Source organism: Triticum urartu, unplaced genomic scaffold (genome assembly GCF_003073215.2).
Source record: "Triticum urartu cultivar G1812 unplaced genomic scaffold, Tu2.1 TuUngrouped_contig_9687, whole genome shotgun sequence".
In the NCBI taxonomy this organism is placed as follows: domain Eukaryota; kingdom Viridiplantae; phylum Streptophyta; class Magnoliopsida; order Poales; family Poaceae; genus Triticum; species Triticum urartu.
Window position 1 is genome coordinate 9,436 of NW_024120755.1, and position 9,152 is coordinate 18,587.

The 9,152-nt window shown below is 41.6% G+C and overlaps 13 non-coding genes across 13 annotated transcripts; all 13 read right to left on the minus strand.

Moving 5' to 3' along the window:
* Positions 1-1,478: 1,478 nt before the first annotated feature.
* LOC125532343 lies at positions 1,479-1,565 on the minus strand. Its single transcript, XR_007294029.1, has one exon. It is a non-coding gene; the product is annotated as a small nucleolar RNA snoR8a (small nucleolar RNA).
* A 220-nt stretch (positions 1,566-1,785) lies between these two features.
* Positions 1,786-1,906, minus strand: LOC125532336. Its single transcript, XR_007294023.1, has one exon. It is a non-coding gene; the product is annotated as a small nucleolar RNA SNORD14 (small nucleolar RNA).
* Positions 1,907-2,047: 141 nt separating this feature from the next.
* LOC125532337 lies at positions 2,048-2,228 on the minus strand. Its single transcript, XR_007294024.1, has one exon. It is a non-coding gene; the product is annotated as a small nucleolar RNA Z112 (small nucleolar RNA).
* A 60-nt stretch (positions 2,229-2,288) lies between these two features.
* LOC125532341 lies at positions 2,289-2,369 on the minus strand. The gene has a single exon (XR_007294027.1). It is a non-coding gene; the product is annotated as a small nucleolar RNA snoR77Y (small nucleolar RNA).
* A 57-nt stretch (positions 2,370-2,426) lies between these two features.
* On the minus strand, positions 2,427-2,523 carry LOC125532338. Its single transcript, XR_007294025.1, has one exon. It is a non-coding gene; the product is annotated as a small nucleolar RNA snoR31/Z110/Z27 (small nucleolar RNA).
* A 43-nt stretch (positions 2,524-2,566) lies between these two features.
* LOC125532345 lies at positions 2,567-2,660 on the minus strand. Its single transcript, XR_007294031.1, has one exon. It is a non-coding gene; the product is annotated as a small nucleolar RNA snoR31 (small nucleolar RNA).
* A 59-nt stretch (positions 2,661-2,719) lies between these two features.
* Positions 2,720-2,815, minus strand: LOC125532346. The gene has a single exon (XR_007294032.1). It is a non-coding gene; the product is annotated as a small nucleolar RNA R30/Z108 (small nucleolar RNA).
* Positions 2,816-2,879: 64 nt separating this feature from the next.
* On the minus strand, positions 2,880-2,983 carry LOC125532340. The gene has a single exon (XR_007294026.1). It is a non-coding gene; the product is annotated as a small nucleolar RNA Z107/R87 (small nucleolar RNA).
* Positions 2,984-3,023: 40 nt separating this feature from the next.
* LOC125532344 lies at positions 3,024-3,110 on the minus strand. The gene has a single exon (XR_007294030.1). It is a non-coding gene; the product is annotated as a small nucleolar RNA U31b (small nucleolar RNA).
* An 88-nt stretch (positions 3,111-3,198) lies between these two features.
* On the minus strand, positions 3,199-3,294 carry LOC125532349. The gene has a single exon (XR_007294035.1). It is a non-coding gene; the product is annotated as a small nucleolar RNA Z43 (small nucleolar RNA).
* Positions 3,295-3,387: 93 nt separating this feature from the next.
* LOC125532347 lies at positions 3,388-3,482 on the minus strand. The gene has a single exon (XR_007294033.1). It is a non-coding gene; the product is annotated as a small nucleolar RNA snR60/Z15/Z230/Z193/J17 (small nucleolar RNA).
* A 66-nt stretch (positions 3,483-3,548) lies between these two features.
* LOC125532342 lies at positions 3,549-3,625 on the minus strand. The gene has a single exon (XR_007294028.1). It is a non-coding gene; the product is annotated as a small nucleolar RNA U83 (small nucleolar RNA).
* A 202-nt stretch (positions 3,626-3,827) lies between these two features.
* LOC125532348 lies at positions 3,828-3,924 on the minus strand. The gene has a single exon (XR_007294034.1). It is a non-coding gene; the product is annotated as a small nucleolar RNA Z43 (small nucleolar RNA).
* Positions 3,925-9,152: the final 5,228 nt, after the last annotated feature.

The following is a 9,152-nucleotide window of genomic DNA, read 5'->3' on the forward strand; positions in this document are numbered from 1 at the left end:
GTGATGAATTAAGTAGTTGAGTCGTCTCTTGCAGGAGAAAAGGTGAAACGAGAAAAACCCACCAGCCGCCCGTTATGGTGGACTGATAATGTTGGATAGGCTCTGTTTTTTGCAGGTGGTTTTCGCAATATAATTTGGAAAACGTTCGCAGGTCGGCTCCGCCAACGGCATGCACTTCCCCCCTGTCTCCCCGACGAGATCTGCTACCACCAGCAAGGCGGTGCCGGTGCCATGGCCTGCCCCAGCACCCCTTCTAAGCAACACCACCGGCAATGACATGCCCTCATGGCGCGCGGCGAGATGCACCCGTTGATGCAAGGCAGTGGAGCAGCCGACCTGCGGCGGAAACTATTGCGTCCAACAGCGAAAAGAGCAAAACTATTCCATGAATTTTTTGCTGGAATTCTTTGGGAGTACTTTTTTCTTTTTTTTCTAGAACCAAATTAATTTTGTTGAAACCATGTTTTTTTTTGTTGGAACTGCTAGGAAGAACATATTTTCTGCTGGAACCACATCCAATTTTGCTAGAATCATTTCAATTTTTTGTTGGAATCATGTGTTTTATGCTGAAAGCATATCTATGTTTCCTGGCTGGAACCACCTTTCAATTTTGCCACTGATCAGGGCTGTGTTACCATGAGGCTACAGTGTACTGGGCGAGCTTGTAATCACGTCCGGTTTTGATGCAGATAGTCCGATCATTAGTAAGTCCAATGGATTGCAGGTAGTCCGATCATAGTAGCAATTTGTCAGGCGGGTAGGTTCAGGGCATTCAGGGTTCAGAATGATAGTTAATCAGTTTGATCGTCATTCAGGCTGCTGTTTAAACCTTCTGTTTATTAAGGCTGCAGCAAATTTCAATAACTTGTCTTAAACCCTCACCTAAATCTCAAAAATGGAATTGAAAAGCTCCAATTTAAATAATGGTACTGGGGAAATACCCAGGGAAGAATCATTCTTTGAATCATCCAGATCTATCAGCGAACTCAATAAAAAACGGACTGATCCTCAGAATACACCATCATCTTTCGCAGTCATATTATGCTATATTCAAAGAAAAAGAGTGAAGGCTTCGCCCTTCAATACCAATTATGAAAGAAGAATTTACATGAGAAATTCATGACCATAGATCAATCACCAGCAATTAATCTCATTAATAAATCTCTGTTTCAACATGTACATCTGTAGAAACCAAAGAGTTGAATTCAGATAAATAACATGTACAATTCACCAGGTACTGTTTCAATGCTTCAAACACAGAGCAAGGCCCCTCACTCCCGGTGGAGTCTAGATTGCTCATCTATTGCCACGGTCTCCGAACATTATATAGATAATGAACAGGGCACCACGCATGAACTGGTGGCAAGCTCAGCTGGGTAAAAGCATTACCTCTCACATAATATGGGAGTCATAGAAAGGAAAACAAAGAGTAAAACAACATAATAATACACATTGACACCAAAAGAAATACCGTCCATTGGTGCTCAGATTCTATGGGTGTATAGATGTCGTTCATAGGGATTTTCCCATCAGTACGAGGAATGTTCTATAATCACTGCACCAAAAAAGGATCAATTCCAAAAAATAAGAGAGAAGAGCTTAGAATATGGGGGCGAGCGTAACCCAACATCCATCTGAACGGATTTGCGCTCTAAGCGCCACCTGAATAATCTCAGGAGCATTGTAAACTCAGGATGCAAGAACATCAGCTAAAACATTCAAACAGTGCACCCACATAGAAAAAAATCAAATAAAAGAAAACAAAGCACAGGGACATTGTTAATAAGGCTCAGACATCCAAGGAAGGAATTAGCAGCATTAGCTCTCAAGCCTGGCTGGGCGAAAGCTCTTAGGCGGCATCTGCGAATGTTTTGAGAAACAAGCCTTATATTTATCATCATCGCCATATTCCCAAACTAACCAAATCATATTGACAGCTTAAAAGCCACTGGAAAAATAATTTAACCACAATAACGAGCTCTAGAGTGACCAACCAAAATACAGACTCAGGTTACAATTAACACACAAAAAAAAGATCAAACAGAGAACCCCTCAGAGACCCATTTAAAATCATGCACACAGCAGAACCAAACCAGGTGCAAATGGACATTCCAGCCCTGCCCAAACCACAAAGGTTATAGCCAAAGGAGGACACCTGCAGTGGTAAGGAACAGCTGTTGTTTACAGTGTCATACGGCACTTCCTGGTCAAAGAATCTTCACCGGGATATTTTAAGTTTGATCAAAATTAACACTATAATGAAATAAATAAAAGCATTCGCCATTGGTTTCGTGCCTCAGAAAGCCGCAAAAATATCGTCATTCAGAATCAGACGGTAATTCCAACATAAAGCTGATCATCATAGGCTTCAACTACTTTGCAGGTCTGTGGTGTAATCGTAAAAGCAAATACATAAGAAAACATGGCGTATCATCAGAATATAAAAGCCTTCTCATCCACAGGAAATTAGGCACTGTGTCAGAAGGTGTCCTAAGATTGAATAAGGTTTCATCACATGATACCAACGAAATCATGCAGAACATAAATAATTAAAAACTAATCTCTAACGGATTCAGTTGCAAAGATGACATCACACAGGCAGCTCATGCCACCCCTCGGATCAAGTGTTGGATTATGCATCAATACCTCCTCATAATCCAAAGAGATAACCTAAATTGAAAAGCAAAACAACAGCCAAAAAGATCAAAGAAAGATATAGTTGCTCAGTAGTGGCAATGTTTAATTGGTTCGATTCTGCCAGCAATGTCGTCAATGCTTTCAGAAGAGGGAGCTTGTTATCCTCATTGCAACTACACTCTCCAAAGGAAACAGACACATCAGACAAACAATGAACGGCAGATTAAAAATGAAGGCTATCAGATGGCTCGGTTCAGCGGGATAATCGGCATACAAAACAACTCCTGAGAGAAGACCTGTGATTTGGTCTGTTGAGCTTGAATATTTGCAAATCGTCACTGCCATCACCCAAGAAAATCAAACCAACTATTTGAGTTTCATTTGCTGAGTCAGATTTAATAGTATGTCAATCAGCACAGATCCACCTAAGCAGACCCTAAGACTGGGGCGACAAATTTGAAATCATCATCCTCACAACTACAGAGATCTGCTAACGTATGTACCTTTTGCTATACAAAATTATTAAGTCTAAATGATTTCAATGGATAATGTGTAAAAAGAAGACTCGGAATATGGGTGGTGATATAGCAGGATGGTCGGCAAGGCAAATAAATGCCAGTTACGACGAACGAGACCAAATATCAATCTTCACTGTCCTCTACAACAAATTCATACATGAGGATACAAAGATATAACGAACAAACAAACAAACACACAGATTGTGCAATTCTCGGGGAGAAGATAAGGTTGCAAGGTCATCAGATAGGAGCGAAAGACTATTTTTTGTTCAAGTAATCACGATTTGATCATATGAACTATGCACTTGGGATCATCATTCGACCTTCGCAAACCAATAATTTCAAGAGAAAAAAGCGACAAGAAAAAATACAAAAGGATTCAAGGGATCGTGATGCCTCAGAAGGAAGGCAGTAGGTTATGTAATCACTAGTGATTCATTGAGAAAGGTTCACACTAATCATCATCAGCAGCACGAACCCACAAAATCAACATCAAAAAGGACAAATAGATGAGCAGCATCATTGGCCTCATAGAGAAGATTAGATCGTTCCACATGAAGAAACTTCGGACATATGCTTGTCATAATTAATTTAATCCTCGGCCAGCGATAAGAAACGAGAAATAAAACAAGAAGAGCAGCTGCATGGGGACGGCGATTCTAATCGAGAAGAGGACTCGGAATATGGGTGGTGATATTGCAGGATGGTCGGCAAGGCAAGGAGATTGCCAGTTACGACGAACGAGACCAAATATCAATCGTCACCGTCCTCGGGACAGATGCAAGATCCACACGGGAAGATCAAAACCGAAAACGGGTTGCAAAACAAGAAGGCAGATCGAGATATGATGGGTCAGAGGGTGAGGACGGGGGAAGAACCTGTTTGCTGGGATGGATGGGAGGTGGCGGCGTGGGGAAGAAGGGCATCTTCGCCGCTGCTTATATAGAGGGGTTCTGGGGCGTTAGGGTTTGGCTGGGGCGCCGGGCCGACTTGTGCCGTTGGATGGCCGGTCGTGGCTGCGTTCGGTGTGATCTGCTCGGCCCGTAGCCCCAGAACTAACGGGCCTGACGAACCCATCCATCCAATCCGCTAGTTCCGCCTGACTGTTTCTTTCTTTTCTCAATAAAAAAACTGACTGTTTCTTTTTTTCTTCTCAAATATAGAGAAGAAAAAACTTCTATTTTCCAAAATTTGCCTGGGCGCAATTCACGAGGAGATGAAAGTATTATAAGCAAAGAAAGGGAAGTTAAAGTATCAGGTAGAAAGATAAAATTGTACAGCTTTGCTAAAGCACATCTAAATGTGTCATAAATATCACGCATCTAAATTCTATGTCATTGATTTTACGTCGAGATTCGTGTGGATATTTTCTTTTTCTTTTTTTTTCTTTATATTTGATTCACTCATTTAGATATACAATAACTAGAGCACATCTAGATGTGCCCTAGACACACCCAAAATTGTATATGGCCTTTAGACTTTTCGCACATCATCTATGGTCGGTGTCACAATGGAATTGCGACGAAGATTACTAGGTGTGCAGAAAACCGTCCACATGATCACCAACAACAATGATACAATAGCAAGAGGGCAAAATAATGCTGGAATTTTTTCAAAAAAGTCGTTGTGAGAAGGTAAATTAGTCTTAAGAATATGTGGAAAGACACCTCGGACAGTAAGGCATCCCAATAAGACTTTTTGTTCTCGCAAAAAAAGTGACACATTTTGTTAAAGTTGAAGGCTAAGTGATACTCCAAACAGTCATAAGTATAAACAATTGCACAGCTGTAAAAACTAATGCAAGGGCAACTAGGTAAAATATAGGGTGGTACGACAAAGTACAGACCAATTGTACATATTACCTACTTCTACTTAATTACATGTCATCCTGATCCTCATGCACGATAAATCAGTCAATACATTGGGTCCATGATTTTGTTCGGCGCAATCGTGTGGTATGTGTTACAAGTTTTATTTGATATTAATGAACAAGTATGCGAGTAGTTTTCCACGGACTCTGCTCCCTCCCGTGCAGTCTGATTAGATTGTATATAGATGTGAATCTAGGGTTGATAAAGTCAGGGGCATTGACATGCCACCATATAGAATGATCTTTGCGAAACAACTTGAAAATATGTCAACATTTTTTTCACATGTTTCTAAAGCAAAATATCAAATAAGATACCGAGGGGAGAGATTAAGAGGGGGTGGTCAAGTCCTTTGTGGCGTGTGCCTCCGAGTGTGTATCAATGCAAGTGCAATTGGATTCACCTAGTTTTTCTGAAGTTTCAATGTAAATAGTAGTTGATATCAATAAAGCCACCAGTGTTGGCCTTCCCCAAAGAAAAAGACTAGTGTAGACGTCCTTGATATCAACTTCATGTGTGGTAACTTGTACAGGATTGTAAGAATTCATTATTTTTTTTGGTAAGCCATGCATACACCACTCTATGAAAAAAAAACTAAGTTAAGGGCTACGCAAATAATTTTGGAACAACGAGTAAAGTCGCACCTACTAGTCACATTTGTATTTGATTCCTCTTTATAAATACTAGGATGTGAGTGGTGGCATGACCATATAGTCAGACATACAAATATAGGTTGGTTCATCTGCTCGTCCAACTTCATATCTTTAAGTGGGAAAACTCTGTTGTAATTGCTAATTGGGAGTGATTATGCTTTAGGAATGAGCGGCGTTGGGAAATACAATTCAACTACCAGCACTCGGTGCATAAACTGAAACAATGGCTACCCGAAATATTTTTGGTACAACGAGTAGAGTCGCGCCTACTAGTCCACCGCGTCTCCGTGTCCTCTTTACACATATACCAGATATGTGAGTGCTAACATCAATGGCTCCAGTACACCTCTGCTGTTGGTTAGAGTGACCTGATCACTGGTGGCAAGCACGTCCTATGCGATGAACATGAGAGGTCACGATCATGTACAACACAACCATGGTTCTCAAAGCCATGTTGGGAACGAACTGATGAATGTTGTGTGTGCAGCAGGAGAAAGTCATGTGTATACCGGGCAGTTACACCCGAATTGGTGAACCATGCATGCAAAAAACGATAAGAATGCCATGAAATCGTCCATTGAAAACACCTAGGTTGTCGCCACTTGCGTCAAATTGTGCAAAGTTTATCAGCTAATTATTCGAGTGAGTCTTTCAAAGTCAGGGATTCCACCATTGTTGGTCTATGATCTACAATCGGCTGACCAATAGGAGGTCAATTAGTCCAAGAATTCAATGTAAGACACCTCATGCAAGCTTTGTTTTCTATTACAGCAAGGCAGCTCAGTAGACATTGATGATGCCGCAAGCTAATTTCGACCCCAAAACAGCAGAAAACAATTAAACGATAGTAAGAAAATACAAGTACAACTAAGAAGCATCCGGGACTGTGGTACAAAGACAAAGTCCAAGACAATAGTACGAAATCCATCGGATCAGCGACGCGTGTGAGTCACCTACTTAATTATAGATCATTTGATCCTCAGGTGTGACATATTGCTAGTGCATCGTGGTCGGGATCTTGTTTGCCAAACTGGCGTGATCTGTGTTGAAACTTTTACTTGGTATCGACGAACGGGTATGCAAGAAGTTTGTCTCAGCTTCTGCTCGCTCCATCGCAGTCTGTGTGGATTGCCTGCAAGTGTGGATGTGGATCCAAGGGTCGACAAAATCTGGAGCATTAACGTACCACCAGACACATCGACCGCAACAAAATAGTTTGGAAATATGTCAACATCTTTTCATATACTTCTGAAGCAGCTCATCAAACAAGATTTTGAGAGGAGAGTGTAGGAACTACCGATGCCTTCACGCACAGAAAGATTGGGCCTTATGACATCCTTTGAGTTCACCATGAAGGATACAAGTAAATGCCATGGAACGAACTGATTGTTGGAATATGGATGGGCTTAGGCCCATATAAGACACTAATCGCTAGTTAATCTTGAGGCCCATGTATGAGATGACAGGTGGTGAGAAGTTTAGTCCCACCTTGCTAGTTGAGGAGAGTTGAGACCCCTTTATAAGGGCTGCTCTACCACTTGCCATTGGGAGCTTTGAAGAGGAGTGGTGCACGCGCGCTCCTCCTCCTCTGCCGCCCGCCTCGCCTCTTCACGACGCACGTGCGCCGCGGGTTGCGGGAATGAGCCGAAGCTTATTTTTGCCGCTCGGGAACGAATTAATTAATGAATTAATTAACGAGTCGCTAACATGTGGGCTGATAACCCACAAGTATAGGTGATCGCAACAGTTTTCGAGGGTAGAATATTCAACCCAAATTTATTGATTCGACACAAGGGGAACCAAAGAATATTCTCAAGTATTAGCAGCTGAGTTGTCAATTCAACTACACCTGGAAACTTAGTATCTGCAGCAAAGTGTTCAGTAGCAAAATAATATGATAGTAGTGGTAACGGTAGCAAAAGGTAACAACAGCAAAAGTAATGTTTTTGGTATTTTGTAGTGATGATAGCGATAGCAACGGAAAAGTAAATAAGCGAAGAACAATATATGGAAAGCTCGTAGGCAATGGATCAGTGATGGAGAATTATGCCGGATTCGGTTCATCATGTAACAATCATAACATAGGGTGACACAGAACTAGCTCCAATTCATCAATGTAATGTAGGCATGTATTCCGAATATAGTCATACGTGCTTATGGAAAAGAACTTGCATGACATCTTTTGTCCTACCCTCCCGTGGCAGCGGGGTCCTAGCGGAAACTAAGGGATATTAAGGCCTCATTTTAATAGAGTACCAGAACAAAGCATTAGCACATAGTGAATACATGAACTCCTCAAACTACGGTCATCACCGGTAAGTATCCCGATTATTGTCACTTCGGGGTTAACGGATCATAACACATAATAGGTGACTATAGACTTGCAAGATAGGATCAAAAACTCTCATATATTGATGAAAACCTAATAGGTCCAGATCTGAAATCATGGCACTCGGACCCTAGTGACAAACATTAAGCATAGCAAAGTCATAGCAACATCAATCTCAGAACATAGTGGATACTAGGGATCAAACCCTAACAAAACTAACTCGATTACATGATAGATCCCATCCAACCCATCACCGTCCAGCAAGCCTACGATGGAATTATCACGCACGATGGTGAGCATCATGAAATTGGTGATGGAGGATGGTTGATAATGACGATGGCGACAGATTCCCCTCTATGGAGCCCCGAACGGGCTCCAGATCAGCCCCCCGAGAGGTTTTAGGGCTTGGCGGCGGCTCCGTATCGTAAAACACGATACATTCTTTTCTCTGATTTTTTTTCTCTCCGAAACCAAATATATAGAGTTGGGGTTGAGGTCGGAGGAGTTCCAGGGGGCCCACGAGGTAGGGGGCGCGCTCTAGGGGGGCAGGCGCGCCCCCCATCCTCGTGGACAGGTGGTGGGCCCCCTGGTCTTCATCTTTTGCAAGGATTTTTTACATTTTCTGAATAGATGTTCCGTGAAGTTTCAGGTCATTCCGAAAACTTTTGTTTCTGCACATAAAGCAAGTTAGAGTCCAAAACAAGGGCAAAAGTGTTTGGAAATGTAGATATGACGGAGACGTATCAACTCCCCCAAGCTTAAACCTTTGCTTGTCCTCAAGCAATTCAGTTGATAAACTAAAAGTGATAAAGAAAAACTTTTACAAACTCTGTTTGCTCTTGTTGTTATAAATATGTAAAGCCAACATTCAAGTTTTTAGCACAGATTATGACTAACCACATTCACAATAACGCTTAGGTCTCAAGTTTACTCATATCAATGGCATAATCAACTAGCGAGCAATAATAATAAATCTCGGATGACAACACTTTCTCAAAACAATCATAATATGATATAACAAGATGGTATCTCGCTAGCCCTTTCTGAGACCACAAAACATAAATGCAGAGCACCTTTAAAGATCAAGGACTGACTAGACATTGTAATTCATGGTAAAAGAGATCCAATCAAGTCATACTCAATGTAA